General features: G+C 47.1%; 1 long non-coding RNA gene across 1 annotated transcript in view; it reads left to right on the top strand.

Moving 5' to 3' along the window:
• Positions 1-14,394, top strand: part of LOC120242694 — a 22,615-nt gene extending 8,221 nt beyond the window's left edge. Inside the window, exons 3-4 of the long non-coding RNA XR_005531141.1 lie at positions 13,751-13,853; positions 14,266-14,394. This is a non-coding gene — a long non-coding RNA (uncharacterized LOC120242694). The remainder of the gene's footprint in view (positions 1-13,750; positions 13,854-14,265) is intronic.
• The last annotated feature ends 1,250 nt before the right edge of the window (positions 14,395-15,644 follow it).

Raw genomic sequence — 15,644 nt, 5'->3', positions numbered from 1 at the left:
TTCCAGAATATTACAGTAAATTCTCCTGTATCTTTCACCTAGTTCACCACTTACTGACTTTTTGCCACACTTACTTTCTCTCTATATGCATATACATTATGTGTATATGTATGTATTATACATATTTATATTTGTATATACATATATAATATTACTTTATTTCACATATTTTTTTTTCTGAATATTTGAGAATAAACTCCACATAATGTGGTCTGTTACCCCTAAACACTTACACATATAATTTTAAGAACAGGAATATTATTTTACATATCCATGGTATGATTGATTATCAAAATCAGGAAATTTAATATCTATAACGAAACTTTTATTGTACCTACAATCTGTACTAACTTTATGCCCAAGCCCTCATATCACCCTTTATACAATTTTCACAGTGCATTTGTTGTCGTATCTATTCTCCTTTAGTCTGCTTCTGTGGAAGCAGAACATTTCCTCAGCTTTCCTTTGCCTTTCATGACCTTGACCTTTTCGAAAACTTCAGGATGGTTACTTCGTAGGCATGCAGTTTGGGGATGTTTAATGTTTTCTCCTGCTCAGACTCCAGTTCCACACTTTGCCATACATAGGTTTCATTAAAAAATTTTTTTAAATGTTTTTTATTTATTTCTGAGGGAGAGAGAGGCAGCGTGAGCAGGGGAGGGTCAGAGAGAGAGAGAGAGGGAGACACAGATTCCTAAACAGGCTCCAGGCTCTGAGCTGTCAGCACAGAGCCCGACCCGGGGCCCGAACCCACGAACCAGGAGATCATGACCTGAGCCGAAGTCGGACGCTTAACCAACTGAGCCACCCAGGTGCCCCTAAAGTTGAACATCTTTGCATAAGATTATATTTGTATTGCTTTGTAGTTTTTCTTGTCCAGTTACTTTGCCCATTTTTCTTTACGGATTTGCTTTATTTTACTATTTTATCTATTGCTTTATTTGCTTTATTTTATTATGGGTTTGCTTGTTATTTCTCGTTTGAGGCTTGAGATAGAAATGATTTTAACATTAACATTTTTTTCCTGTAATGCATTACAAATATTCTTCTCCTCCCCCCTTGTCTTTTAACTTTATGGAATTTTTTAAAGTTCTGTTGTTTTCTCGGTTTTGCAATATGCTTAGAAATGTTTTTCCCAATCCCAAGATTATTTTAAAAATGCATCAGGTTTTCTTCTAGTGTGTTTATGGCTTTGTCTATTTAAAATCCTTACATTTTTGACCCATTTGGGATTTATTTTGGTGTCAGGAATGACGTGGGCATCCAGATTTTTTATTTTTTCCTCCAAGTGTTGAGTTAGTTATTCCAATTCTATTTATTGATCACTCCATCTGGAGTGTTCTGATTTAAAATTCTAACTTTCTCCTGTATCACATTTCCTTATTTGCTTCTGTCCATTTCTGTTCTCTCTCCCCACTGGGCCGTCTGTTTGTCCTGTCACGGTAATATAATACTTCAGTCTCACAGCTTTGTCATGTTCGTTAACTCATGCTTCGTTTTCAGTATTTTCTTGACCATCCTTGTATAACTTTTTCTGTCTTAATTTTAGCATCATATTGTCAGGTGTCCAAGAAAATTCACTTTGTCATTTGGTTTAGAGTTGTGAAAAAAAAAGCGCAATATATTATTTGAAGAAATGAAAAAATTTGATCGTATTGAGTATTTTGCCCAAGACTCAGACATACCTTCCCAACAGCTGGAGACTCCGTTATGTCCCTCGGTTGCGTTGTGTTTTCTCTGTGCCTCTAGTTCTTGGCTGGGTGGATCTCACTGTGATGGGGAGAGACAGGGCAGAAGAGGCAGAGAAGAAAAGGTTACATAAAGATGGGGGGCAGGGGGAGCGGATATTTTGGAACAGCGCTGAGGAGCTTCTGGCCTCAGCAAACCCCGCGGCGTCAGGTGCGTCTTAAAGTAGCAGAGGCCACCCTCCTCTCCCTCAAGTCCTCAGGAATCTGACGATCAAAATCGCTAACTAAAAAAAGTAGATCATCAAAGTGATGCTCTCAGAGGGACAGTGAGACCAGTCTGACTCCTCGCACAGCGGAGCCAGCACCTAGAGGTGTCCAGCCAGTAAGCGGGGGGCCTCGGAGGGAACATTCTTCTTCCTCGCGGCCTCTCCTGCTGCCATCGTGTTCTGTGTCCTGCACCGTAGAGACAAGTTCAGTTTGGATGGTCACTGCTTCTTCCCTCCGTGTAGACTTGGGAAACCAACCATGTGGGCACCACGTCATCCGAGCTGCTGCCGTGACCTCCGGAGGACCGGGGGACTAGAGGCGCGCTTTACTCTTGGTCTTCTACTCGCGTTTGATATTCCGAAATAACCGCAAACAGAGCCGTGGAGGAAAACGGAGCTCTGTTTGGATGTCTGACCACTCGTGCTTACGTCGTTTTAATGCTGTGTAATTTGCCAGGGTTGGCCGCGCGGTTCCCTTTGGTGGCGGGCAGCTGGCTGCGGAAGTCCCTGCGCTGCTGAGGACCGGCGTCCGGCACACGGAGTCTGTGCAGGTCTGTCGTAGTCCACGTGACGTACAGCCGCGTGCGGGGTGCGCGTCCACCGCGGGGGCGCTGTGTGCGGGGTGCGCGTCCACCCCGGGGACACGGTGTGCGGGGTGCGCGTCCACCCCGGGTGCAGCTGTGTGCGGGGTGCGCGTCCACCGCGGGGGCGCCGTGTGCAGGGTGCGCGTCCACCCTGGGTGCAGCTGTGTGCGGGGTGCGCGTCCACCCCGGGGGCGCGGTCCGCGGGGTGAGCGTCCGCCCTGGGGGCGCGGTGTGCAGGGTACGCGTCCACCCCGGGTGCAGCTGTGTGCGGGGTACGCGTCCACCCCGGGTGCAGCTGTGTGCGGGGTGCGCGTCCACCCGGGGGCACGGTGTGCGGGGTGCGCGTCCACCCCGGGGGCGCCGTGTGCAGGGTACGCGTCCACCCCGGGTGCAGCTGTGTGCGGGGTGCGCGTCCACCCCGGGTGCAGCTGTGTGCGGGGGGCGCGGTCCGCGGGGTGAGCGTCCGCCCTGGGGGCGCCGTGTGCGGGGTGCGTGGGGTGCACGTCCACCCCGGGGGCGCGGTGTGCAGGGTGCGCGTCCGCCCCGGGGGCGCCATGTGCGGAGTGCGTGGGGTGCGCGTCCACCCCGGGGGCGCGGTGCGCGGGGTGCGTGTCCACCCCGGGGGCGCCGTGTGCAGGGTGCGCGTCCACCCCGGGGGCGCGGTCTGCGGGGTGAGCGTCCGCCCCAGGGGCGCAGTGTGCAGGGTGCGCGTCCGCCCCGGGGGCGCCGTTTGCTGGGTGCGCGGGGTGCGCGTCCACCCCGGGTGCATGCGCCTTTGGCAAAGACTGAATTGTAAGATTCAAGATACTGCTTTTCACCAATAAGAGTTAAAGCGCATCCTGTAGCTGTGGCCAGTGCCAAAAACCCAGCGTTCCCTGGAACGCTTCGAAACGTTTCCCTATTAGTGCAGGTCCAGGCGCAAGCTTCACTCAAAGACCCAGTGTTGTCGCGTGAATAGCGCGATAACCGTGGACTCTCTCTGGGACCCGCGAGACTGTTCAACTGAAAAAGTGTTTTCACCGTAATTATTTCTGACCTGTTTAGTGGCCTCCTACCCGCCCCCTGCCTTGATCCTTTATTCCCGTCAAGTGCGCTGTAGCCATAAAAAGGTGTGGGGGGGTGGGTGGGAGGGAGCGGATTGTCAATTTAGGGCCAAGAAGGTGCGATTTAAATATAGCTGTGTGGCTGACAACATGATTTATTGCTTAGTAGGTCTTTGCAAAAGAGCCGAATTTCTCAAACTGTGTTCCATGGGCCGATATTAATCATACAAATGCCCGAAGTACAAAACGTTCTCAGAGCTTCAGGCCAAGTTGGCTGAGGACAGGCTGCCTGCTAATTCCCCTCTCAGAGCCCGACAATGTGCATTAGCATATTAAAAGTTCTGAGAAGTACCGGCAGGAAAAGAGTCCAGTTTTAATTCTGCTGAGCGATTAAGCAAGTATATTAGTGCAAGGGATAGTTTCCTTTTAGGCCAACCGGGTTTCCCTAAACACCAACTGAAAGGGCTGGCGCAGATTTAATGGCATTTCGCCCCCTCTTTTGCCAGAGGGTCCCAGTCGCCCATTCAGCTGTGCCTGAATACTAGAGCTAGATTTTAAATGAAATGCAATCAAAATCAGATTCTACGGGAATATAACTTTGCTCATTTATTCATAAGATCAGTGGTATATTTAAGTGTGTCAGATACAATAAACGGTGGACCTTTTAACTCAAGTGACACTTTCAGAAAATGACCTTATAATGTATTCACTGAATAATTTACTCAAATAACAGGTATTACAGGACCCCGGGTCGTTAGCACCACGCTGAGAGAGAAGAGCAGGAGATACTTCGGAGTCTGAGGGTGGGAAGGGATAAGGGAATTGGGGGTACAAGAAACCCGTACTGGTGTGGCTCCCAGCTAATCCTGGGGCAGAATTCTGTCATCGGCTTTCAATGGCTGTGGGAGGAGAAGTTCCAGCTGGAGCCTGAGAGGGACGGTGGCTCAGGCCAGAAAGTAGGTCACCTATTCATTGGGGCCCTTGAGGGGTTTCGGTAGAGGCACTGACACCTACCAACAAAATTCTGACATGTATCGGTTTGTGGTGATAACACTGCCGTGTAACAAAACCCAGCTGCTTGAGGCAGTAGTCACTTGCTATCGCAGGCTGGCTCGGGTTCACCGGCTGGAGGCTCGGCGGGTGGCCCTGCTTCAGGCTGGGGCAGCAGGGGCAGCTCTGCCTCCTGCTTCTGGTCCGTGAGTCAGCGGAGCATCTCTGCTCACAGGTCTCTCATCTTTGGGCCAACAGACTTGCTGGCAATACCCTTCTCACAGATGTGACAGCAAGCCCAGCCGTGCAGGCGTTTTCGAGACCTCTGCTTGCGCCTCTGCTGCTTATGACCGAAGCACGTCAAAGGATAGCAGAGTATGCCTCGCTCCCGCCGGGTAGAAGTTACACAGCACTGGGCGTGGTGTCCCCTCCTGGGACTGGGGACCAGGTGAACAGCTGGAACCATAATGAGTCTGATGCACTGTGGGAGGGAAATCCTCTAGGACCCTGGGGCCATGGTGCTGGCTCCCCTTCGGGAATGTCCATCCCACTCGGGGCCTCTGCGACCTCAGGTCTGGCTAGTGGGTATGAGGAAGTCTGTCTGCACCCAGGGAGACTGAGGGCGGGCAGCTGACTTCGATCACACCCAGCAGCCCAGGAACACAAGTGGGGCCAGATGAGCAGCCGCATCCCCCAGCCTCTGTGGGGTCTAGCTACGCCCTCCCCCTTCTGCGCCCCGGGCCCCAGCAGCAGCAGCACATGCAGTGCCTGTGAGCAGCTTAGAAGGCGCTGGTCCCCCCACCCCGCCGTCACGATCCCCCGTCAAGGAAACGGCGGAGGATGAACTCCAACCAACCGAGGGACGGCACTTCACGAAAAGATCGAATGTGGGAAATATTTGGTAAGAGGCATCGGGCAAAAGCAAAGAAGGGGACAAGATGGATGGGAGAGTGTGGGGCAGACCAGGCAAAATGGCCTTTCTCCCACACTGACGCTGGGCTCGGCCATGCCACCTGTTTGGTCGGCGGAGCAACACAGGTAGTGCGGGCCTGAGAAGTGCTTGGTTGTGCCGTCTCTCGGGCCAAAGCCCTTCTGCTGCCAGCTGAGCGGCCCGGCTGGCCTGCGGGGTGACTAGGGGCGCGTGGCCCTTGCCTCAGCTGACAGCCAGCCACTGCCAGCCCCTGGGCGAGGCCCCTCGGGACCAGTGTAGCTGCCAGCCCCGCAACTAGACCCTGTAGCCAAGCTGGCTCATGTGAGCCCCCCTACAGGACGGTGACAAATAACGCATGTTCCTTGCTTTAAGCCACCCCCTCTGACATGTTTTGTTAAACAGCGAAAGCTAAATGATACGTTATGTGATTGTTGTACGCCCTGGCCGCGTATAAATAAGATTGGGTAAGCTCATGTGTTGCCTTGCCTTTAATGCTGACGAATCACGTTGTCCAAACTTAAGACTATTTTAATACAAATGTAAACACTAAGAAGAACAGTATTATTGACTAAAATTGGGGAGGGAGGGGCGCCTGGGTGGCTTAGTCGGTTAAGTCGGTTCCACTTTTGCTTAGGTCATGATCTCGTGGTTTGTGGGAGCCCCGCGTCGGGCTCTGTGCTGACTGCCAGCTCAGAGCCTGGAGCCTGTTTCAGTCTGTGACTCCCTCTCTCTCTGACCCTCCCCTGCTCACGCTGTTTCTCTCTCTCTCCTAGAAATAAATAAAAATATATAAATAAAATAAAATAAAATAAAATAAAATTGGGGAGGGAAAGACAGGAAGAAGTGAAGGAAGACGGGACAGAAACCAATTCCATTGTTCACTTTTTAGATAAAGCAAAGAAGACATTACAGGTGTCATATAAACATAAATGTAAAGCTAACCACTAGAACAGAATAGAAATCTTCCCAAGTAGACCAAAAATTGCAATAAAAAGTAGAGGGAATATATTACATATATACTAAAATATATACCAAATTTTATCGATCTTAAGATTGGATCAGTTGTAAGATCACTATCATGTTAAGCATCCCTGTGGCAAATTAAACCATGGGGCACCATCACTTGTAAGCATCTCAATTTCAAAGATGCTAAAATGTGAAAAAAGTGACCAGGACCTGCTACAGTGTGATATCTGAAGACAGAGAACATCATATAAAATATGACAAAAACCGAGACCAAACATATGTGATGCTAATAAATGCAAATATAATTATCCCATTAGAAGAAACAGATCTCCAGATTGATTCACAAAGCAAAAGAGAAAAACTAAAACTAAAAACTATTTGTAACAACATGGATGGACCTGGAGGGTATTTATTATGCTAAGTGCAGTAAGTCAGACACAGAAAGACAAATACCATATGATTTCACTCACATGTGGAATTTAAGGAACAAAACAAATGAACAAACAAAGGGAAAAAAGAGACCATGAAAGACTCTTGAGCGCAGAGAACACACTGATGGCTGGCAGAGGGGAGGCGGGGGGAGGGTGAAGCAGATGAAGGGGTGAAGCAGATGAAGGGGATTAAGAGTGAACTTGCCCTGATGAGCACTGAGGAATGTATAGAATTGTTGGATCACTGTATTGTACACCTGAAGCTAATGAAATACTGTATGTTAATTGTACTTCTATTTAAAACAAGAAATAGGGGCGCCTGGGTGGCTCAGTCGGTTGAGCGTCCGACTTCGGCTCAGGTCATGATCTCACAGTTAGTGGGTTCGAGCCCCGTGTCGGGCTCTGTGCTGCCATCTCAGAGCCTGGAGCTGCTTCAGATTCTGTGTTTCCCTCTCTCACTGACCCTCCCCTGCTCACACTGTCTCTCTCTCTCTCTCTCTCTCAGAAATAAATAAAACATTAAAAAATATTTAAAAAAATAAAGAAATAAAAAGCATTGATAAAGATACACCAGCAAAAAACCCTAGTGTGTGTGTGTGGTGGGGGGACATAATCCTCATATAAAATAAGGTAAAATTCAGGTCCAAAAGCTGGCACCTTATCATGCTATAAGCCACTATGGAAATATAGCAACTATGCATATGTATGAATCAAATCGTAACATCTTTCATGAAGCACAAACTAAGGAAACATAAGGAGAAATAACAAAACACACTGATCATAGACCTTAACTCACTTGTTTCAGTGGAAGACAGATAAAGCTGACAAAAAATTGTCATATCAACTCCATTAAATATTTTGTAGCCCTTGCAAAAGGGGATTACATAGTTCTAGGGGAAAAGTGTGCGACATATGAGAAACAAATAGATCACACATGTGCGACTGTGTTATCTCATTATAACTTGCAAATTGGGTGTTCATAGATGCCTGAAGAGAGTAGAGCCACAGGGAAGTGTGATTAGTTGTTGGAGAGAACAGGATTATGAATCTATAGGTTTTTAGCAAATTGTTTTGATGATTTGAGTATTTTAAGGAAAACACACCTATCTGTATGTTCATTATAGAGAACAAATGTGGCAACACTGCCCCATCTGAGGGTACATGTAGAGACATATAAACAAGAAACCTAGTCACTGATGAGTTAATTCATCATATGACTAACCCCAGAGCATCTGACTAAAAACCAATTTTTTTAATGTTTATTTATTTTTTTAAAAACTTTTTTAGCATTTATTCAGTTTTGAGAGACAGAATGAGTGGGGAAGGGGCAGAGTGAGAGGGAGACACAGAATCTGAAACAGGCTCCAGGCTCCGAGCTGTCAGCACAGAGCCCAACGTGGGGCTCAAACCCACGAACCGTGAGATCATGACCTGACCCAAAGTCGGATGCTTAACCGACTGAGCCACCCAGGCGCCCCAAATGTTTATTTATTTTTGAGAGAGAGAAAGAGTGCAGGGGAGAGGCAGAGAGAAAGGGAGACAGAATCCGAAGCAGGCTCCAGTCTCCGAGCTGTCAGCATAGACCCCAGTACGGGGCTTGAACTCACGATCATGACTTGAGCCAAAGTTGGTCGCTTACCCGACTGAGCCACCCAGAAGCCCCCAAAACCAAATCGAAAAGGTTAGGCTTCACAGAGACAATGTAACCTGAGAATCGGACATTTGCTGGTTTTTTCTGTGCTGTAAACATTAGCTTTGATACGTGAAAAGTATTTCCTACCTACCATTCTTTAGCTGCAATCCTTAACGCTGAGCTACAAGAGTGTAAGTGTCTGAAACAAATAGTAAGTTCCCGGAGAATTACAGACCCCAGGGTGGGGGACAGGGAGGGAAGCAAAGGGTAGAATAAGGGCGTTTTGAGGGACCAATGGTTCCAGACAAGGAAACTAAGACGAGTCAGATTGTTTAAGTGATTCACCTGCGGCCACACAACTAGCTAGAAGGAGGGTTGAGATGAGAACAAAATTCCTGCTTTCCAGGAAGAAAAATGTTAAGTTTCAGCTCCACCACCTGAATATTCATTAGACTTAGAACCAGGCATAGTATAAGATAAATGTTACATTTCATGTGATATACTTAATATGTGTAAATATGTCTACATGTTTCAAATTTTTCTGGGCCTGTAAGACATCTTGTGTGGGAGGGACGCCTGGGTGGGTCAGTCGGTTAAGCTCCTGACTCTGGATTTCTGCTCAGGACATGATCTTATGGTTTGTGATTTCAAGACCCACGTTGGGCTCTGAGTGTCAGACTCGCTCTTTCCCTCTCCCTCTGCCCCTCTCCTGCTCATTTTTTCTCTCTCTCTCAAAATAAATGAATGAACATTAAGAAAAAAAAAAAAGAAGAAGAAGAAGAAGGCTTGTATGGGAGTCTCATACCTTAGTATTTCACCGGGGTTGCTTTGTCCGCAATATCGTGCCAACACAGTAGCAGACTTTGTCATCGGTTCTCTGTCCTGGCCACGGGTCCCCTTTCTCATGGCAGCTGTTTTGCCAACCCCATTTCCTGACTGGGAACGCGCCCCGTCAGCTGTGGAAAGCAAAACCCAAGAAGCACAAAATTTAATGGTCGCGTACACTTATTTAAAAATAACGATGCATGCCGGGCTACTTATGTTAAGAATCTTCTGCACACATGTTTCAAAGCCAAAGTGCACCAAATTTCCAAAATAAAGCCTGTGGAAACATTAGCAGGCGTGAGTGCACTCAGCAAGCTGATGGTCCCCAAAGCCAGATGTGAGGATGGAAGGCCGTGGAGAAATGCAACAGCGGTTTTCAAGTTAAACAAATTTTCCAAAACAGTAAACAGGGCTAGTGGATAAGATCTCAGGTCAACAAAGGGAGTCAGGGAAGAATCTAAGCGGAGTCTGCGAAGGGAAGCCTTTGGGATGAACGCTTGAAGATTTGAGTTATATATATTTACTCAAAAATATTGTGGGGCGCCTGGGGGTTCAGTCGGTTAAGCATCTGACTTGGGCTCAGGTCATGATCTCACGGTTTGTGGGTTCGAGCCCCACGTCGGGCTCTGTGCTGACAGCCAGCTCTGAGCCTGGAGCCTGTTTCAGATTCTATACCTCCCTCTCTCTCTCTGGCCCTCCCCTGCTCATGCTTTCTCTCTCTCAGAAATAAATAAAAAATATATGTATATTTTAAAGCTCCTACAGTGTGCCCAGTGTTGACCATAATAGTTTGTTAATGTTAATGGTCTATGTGTTTATTTCCATTTTTATAGATTCTTTGTGATAAACTTTCAGTTCCAATATTGGCCAGCTATAGCAAGAACCCAGAATCTTCCTGGGACCTTCCTGACTACCTGGAACATGCCTTTTTATTTTTCTGTTTAACCTCAGCCAGAGATTGGGAATGGTAGCACTTCAAAAGTATCTATATATCTATATATATCTATTCTCTCTTCCTTTTTTGGGTTGAATAGCTGTTTTGAGCTTTGAACTGCCATTGCTGTTCCTCTATTAGGGCATATTATCCAGAAGATTTTCTGTCTTGTTAAAATGCAGTACAAGCCCGGGCACCTGGGTGGCTCAGTCTGTGACGCATCCGACTCTTGATCTTGGCTCAGGTCATGATCTCACGGTTCATGAGTTGAAGCCTCGTGCTCGGCTCTGCGTTGATAGCACGGACCCTGCTTGAGATTCTTTCTCTCTTCCTGTCTCTCCCTCTCTACCCCTCCCCTGCTCTCTTGCGCATGCTCTCACTCTCTCAAGAATAAATAAATAAATAAATAAATAAATATATTTTTTTAAAGCAATACAAGCCAACAGCTATTCAGGGGCTTCTAATTTCTCCTGTTGTATTTGGCCTTCAATAGAATACCTTTCTATATTAGAAGCTATTGTCCCGTTTCATATCATGTTATATCGTCTTTGTATTTTGAGATCCCTTTTGAGCTTTTTTTTTTTTTTGAATTTCGCTTTCCTCCACATAATGGCCACTTTGTAAGGCCTGTGCCTGAGGAAAGACTGAGATGGAAGGAGAGGGGGAAGCGGACAGAGTCCCAGCCCGAGTGGGACCGGCTGTAGGATGGGCTGGTGAGAAAGGAGGAAACGCGGACCTGTGCTCAAGGCACCAGCTCAGCTATAGGACGGGTCCAGGAGGAGAGCGCCAGTAATTCAGTTTTCCGTGTTCAGTTGTGTTGGGTAACCTTGGACTGTCCTATTTTGATGCACTTTGATGTCCTATTTACTTATTCAGTAGACTTCCAGTTTGGCCACGATGGAGTCGCTGGTGTTAAATGTGACCTCTTACTACAAATAGCTTTAAAAAATGGACAGAACTTAAGCAATAGTTTCCAGGCATTGGACAGTGAGTAGCTTAGAGCCGTGATCTCTGAACCAAGGGAAGCAGGTGAGATGACCTCCACATTCACCCTGGCTTCCCGCTTGGGCATGATTTGCAACCCACAGTGCCGGAGAAGCATGCCCTAATAACCTCATTACCATGTCTGTCTTTGTGTGGTGAGAACACTTAGGATCTACTCTCTTAACAAGTTTCAAGTATATAATACAGGGTTCTTAGCTATCATCACCACTCTGTGCATTAGCTCCCCAGAACTTGTTAATCTTTGCAGCTGGCAGTTTACACCCTTCAACCAACATCTCCCAACCTCCCCCAGCCCCTGGCGGCCGTCACTGTGCTCTCTGTCTCTCTAGGCTCTGGGGTTTGGATTCCACGTAGCAGCACGATCCTACCATATTTGTGTTTCTCTGTCTGACTTAATCTCACATAGCATAAGACCCTCAAGGTCCATCAATGGTGTCGCGGATGACAGGATTGCATCCTTTCTTCCTGGCTGAGTCATACTCCGTTGTGTGTGGACCATGCCCTCCTCATCCACTCACCAGCTGACAGATGCTTAGGTTGTTTCCACGTCCTGCCGACTGTGAATAAAGTGACTGTGAGCATCGAGGTGCAGGGGTCTCCTTGAGATGACTCTCCCTTTTTGTCATGGTCTTGAAATGGTAATTTTACTTTTCCCTCTATAAATTGTGCCCCCGCCTCCGGTTTTATTGAGGTATACTTGACAAATGGCACCGTGTACGTTGAGGTATCTGGCATGAAAGTTTGATTTATGTGTTTTGGAAAATGGTGACTACTCCAAGTTTAGCTAGTATCCATCATCTCATGGGGCACAATACAAAGAGAGTGCAAACATGGAAAAGAAGATAGTTTCCCCTGGTGCCGAGAACATTGGGACTTATCTCTTCGCACCTTTCCTGTGCGGCGTCACACACGTGTTAGCCGCAGGCACCATGCCGGCACCGGCACCCTAGGACCTCGTATCTCACAGCCGGTGTCTTTTGACCACCAGCTCCACTCTCTGTCCCCCACCCTCCACCTCGGGTGACTGCAAGTCTGATCTCTTTTTCTGTAAGTGTGGGTTCTTTTGTTTCGTTTTGTTTTTAGAGTCCACATATAAGTGAGATCATACAGTATTCACCTTTCTCTGACTTATCTCACTTAGCAGAATGCCCTCAGGGTCCATTTATGTTGTTGCAAATGGCAAGATTTCCTTGTTGTCTATGGCTGAATAATATTCCATCTGTGTCTCTCTATATACATATAGATAGATTTATCTATATATTGTGTGTATATAAGCTTATATGTAAATATATAGTGTGTATATATTGTGTGTGTATATATATGTGTGTATATATATATCACAACTTCTATATCCATTCATCAACCAATGGACACTTAGGCTATTTCCATATCTTGACTATTGTAAACAATGCTACAATGATATCTTTTGAAGCTAGTGATTTCATTTCCTTTAGTTATATTCCCAGAGGAGGGATTGCTGGAGCATATGGTGGTTCTATTTTTAAGCTTCTGAGGAACCTCCATACTGTTTTCCACCGTGGCGGCACCATTTACACGCTCACCAGCAGTGCCCAAGGGTTCCCATTCCTCCACATCTTCGCCAGTGTTTGTTATCTCCTATCTTTTTGACGATGGCCATTCTAAGAGGTGTGAGGTGCTATCTCATTTTAGTTTTCATTTGCATTTCCCTGATGACTGGTGATGTTGAACATCTTTTCATGTACTTGTTCACCCTTTGTAGATCTTCTTTGAAAAAATGTTTATCTGGGTGTCTTGCCCATTTTTAATTGGATTATCTGGGTTTTTTTTGCTATCTTATTTTCCCTTCCTAAAGCTGTAGCCCAAATATGATTTCCCATAGCATAGCCAAAGTAGGATGGAGTTCTTATTTTATTTTTTTCTAGGCTTATTTGTTTATTTTGAGAGAGAGCGAGAGTGGGAGTGGGAGGGGCAGAGAGAGAAGGAGAGAGAGAATCCCAAGCAGGTTCTGCACTCTCAGCAAAGAGCCTGATGTGGGGCTTGAACTCACAAACAGTGAGGTCATGACCTGAGCCAAAACCAAGAGTTGGACACTCAACTGACTGAGCCCCCCAGGTGCCCCTAGAGTGGACTTTTTTTTAAAGAACTTTTTAAACATCAAGGAGAACAAAGGGGAAAGCCAGGAACTTACGAGAAGCGTAGGAAGAGCTTCGCTTACAAAAGATCTGACTTTAGCAGACTTGACTGGGAGCAGACACTGTGCCAGTCACTTCTTTCCTCCCCGGGCCCTAGAGGCTGGTACGGGTTCTTCTTTCCCACTCCTGGCCTGCGTCCATGTGGAAGGCATTACTAATGGCCCACAGGCTCAGCCCCTCAGACTTGGTGAGGTGCTCAGTGCCTGGTCAAGAGAGTGATTCTACCTTATCTACCTTTTTATAAGGCCCTTCCTCTTGGTTCTTGTTTCTGGATTGATAGACTCTTCTCAGTCCCCGGATGATAAGCAAAATTTTGATAACGGACGCAATGCATCGTGTCACTCTTCAAGTCAGATCCAATGCACGGGATGCAAGTCCACCAGGTAAGATGCCTGCCCACACACCCCCTCGGCCCCAATGTGACAGATGGTACGAGAACATCATGGTGGTGGGCCCTTTCACGAACATTTGGTTGACATGGGAGCCTGCTGGGTTTCTTTCTCCCCAATACTCTGCTGATGTTTTGCCTGGTGTTTTAGTTACCTATGGCTGTGTAACAACCCGTCCAAAACAGTGGCTTAAAAAAATAGCAGAAGTCCATGGGTGCGTGGGGCTTGACTGCACCAGCTGGGTGGTCCTTGCTTGGGGTCTCTTATAAGGCTGGGGGCAGTTAGTGACTGTGGCTGGGTTATCTTGAAAGCCTCTTTGGTCACATGTCTGGCACCCAGGCTGGGCAGAGTGGCTGGCGCTCGGCAGGTGCCACTGTGTCCCTGTCTTTGATCTTCCCCCAAGCAGCCTCTCCCGGATGGACACTCCCTACATGAGCACTGAAGCCTCCATTCACTGGCAGTTTGCGACTCTCTATATTTCCTGTTCGACATCACCACGTGGGGATGAAAGACAACTGTACATACTCAGATAAACAGTGTGCATCTGGGACCACAGCAGTTGAAATTGTATATAAACAGGAAGAGAAATTTCAAGAAGGCATCTAGTATACAAGTCTTAGATTGTCTATCAGGTTTTTAGTATCAATGTACTACTTCCCGAGGATCAAGCCCAGGAGGGGATAAATCTGGGCGTCCTGTGTTTTGGGGGCTGGTGATGCTGTCATGGACGGTGGGAGGGCAAGGCATGTGATATAGGCTCTGTCTGCCTGGATTCAAACCCCACCCATCCCCCTGGCACAACCACATCCACTGGGGGCTCTCCAGCAAATTCCTCCAACCCCTCTCGGCCTGCTTTCCCTTCTCTGAAAAGCGAGGATCAGAGTAGCACCTCTCTCATTGTTTTTATGAGGCGTGGATGAGCTATTTCACCAAAAGCATTCAGAACATCTATCTGTCCATCACAGAGTAACGCTCAAAAAAACTGGTGGCTATGATTGCCATGGACACAAGATCTTAGAATTTTTGCCAGGAAGCATCGGATTTTTATTGACAAGCTTTTGGCCTGACGTCCCCATCTCTCAGAAAATGTTGATGTGAGTATACATGAGTAGACATAAATAGAAAGAAGAAGAAAAACGTTCAGATGGGTCTGACACAAAGACAATTCTCCTTCAGCAATTAGGAAGCTATGAAAGGAATGAGAGCAGCCAGTGTTCTCAGCACGTTTCCAAACAACGTGGCTCAAGGATCCAAGACATTACAGGCAGGACTCAGTAACCCGGGAGCTCCTTTGCACGGCCCCGTGACAGGTTCAGGGCTGACTGCAATTTTCTTCCTCTTCTTCTTCTTCTCCTTTTTTTGGCAGCAAGAAAATTTGCCAAGCAAGCGTATGAAAATCGGAATTGCCAAGAGGGCACAAAAAGCAAACACATTTCCCCGTTTTGAGGAAGCATCAAGGTTGAGCCTCGTGGATGTTGTCCTGGATGAAAGAAAGCACAGGCTGCTGGCTAGCAAAACATGGAACGTGATGACGCTGTGATGAGCTGGGAGAAAATGGCAAGGAAACATCGTAAAACGTGGAGCATGATGGGCGCTGGCTTGTCAGTCAGAACTGCTGGAATAGAGCAGCAGAGCAGGGTGGCAGAGCGACTGTTTTTCCTCTCTTCCAACTTGGCAAGCGGAAACACAGCAGCATGTCACATTTCTTTGTTTTTCTCGACATAACCATGGCAGGTTTGTAGAATGGATTGTGGAGTCATCGATGATGAAAATACAGCAGATATG

The sequence above is a fragment of the Hyaena hyaena genome, unplaced genomic scaffold (assembly GCF_003009895.1).
Source record: "Hyaena hyaena isolate Hyena2069 unplaced genomic scaffold, ASM300989v1 scaffold_316, whole genome shotgun sequence".
In the NCBI taxonomy this organism is placed as follows: Eukaryota; Metazoa; Chordata; class Mammalia; order Carnivora; family Hyaenidae; genus Hyaena; species Hyaena hyaena.
The sequence above is the reverse complement of the archived record's forward strand: the minus strand, read 5'-3'. Positions and strand labels throughout refer to the sequence as shown.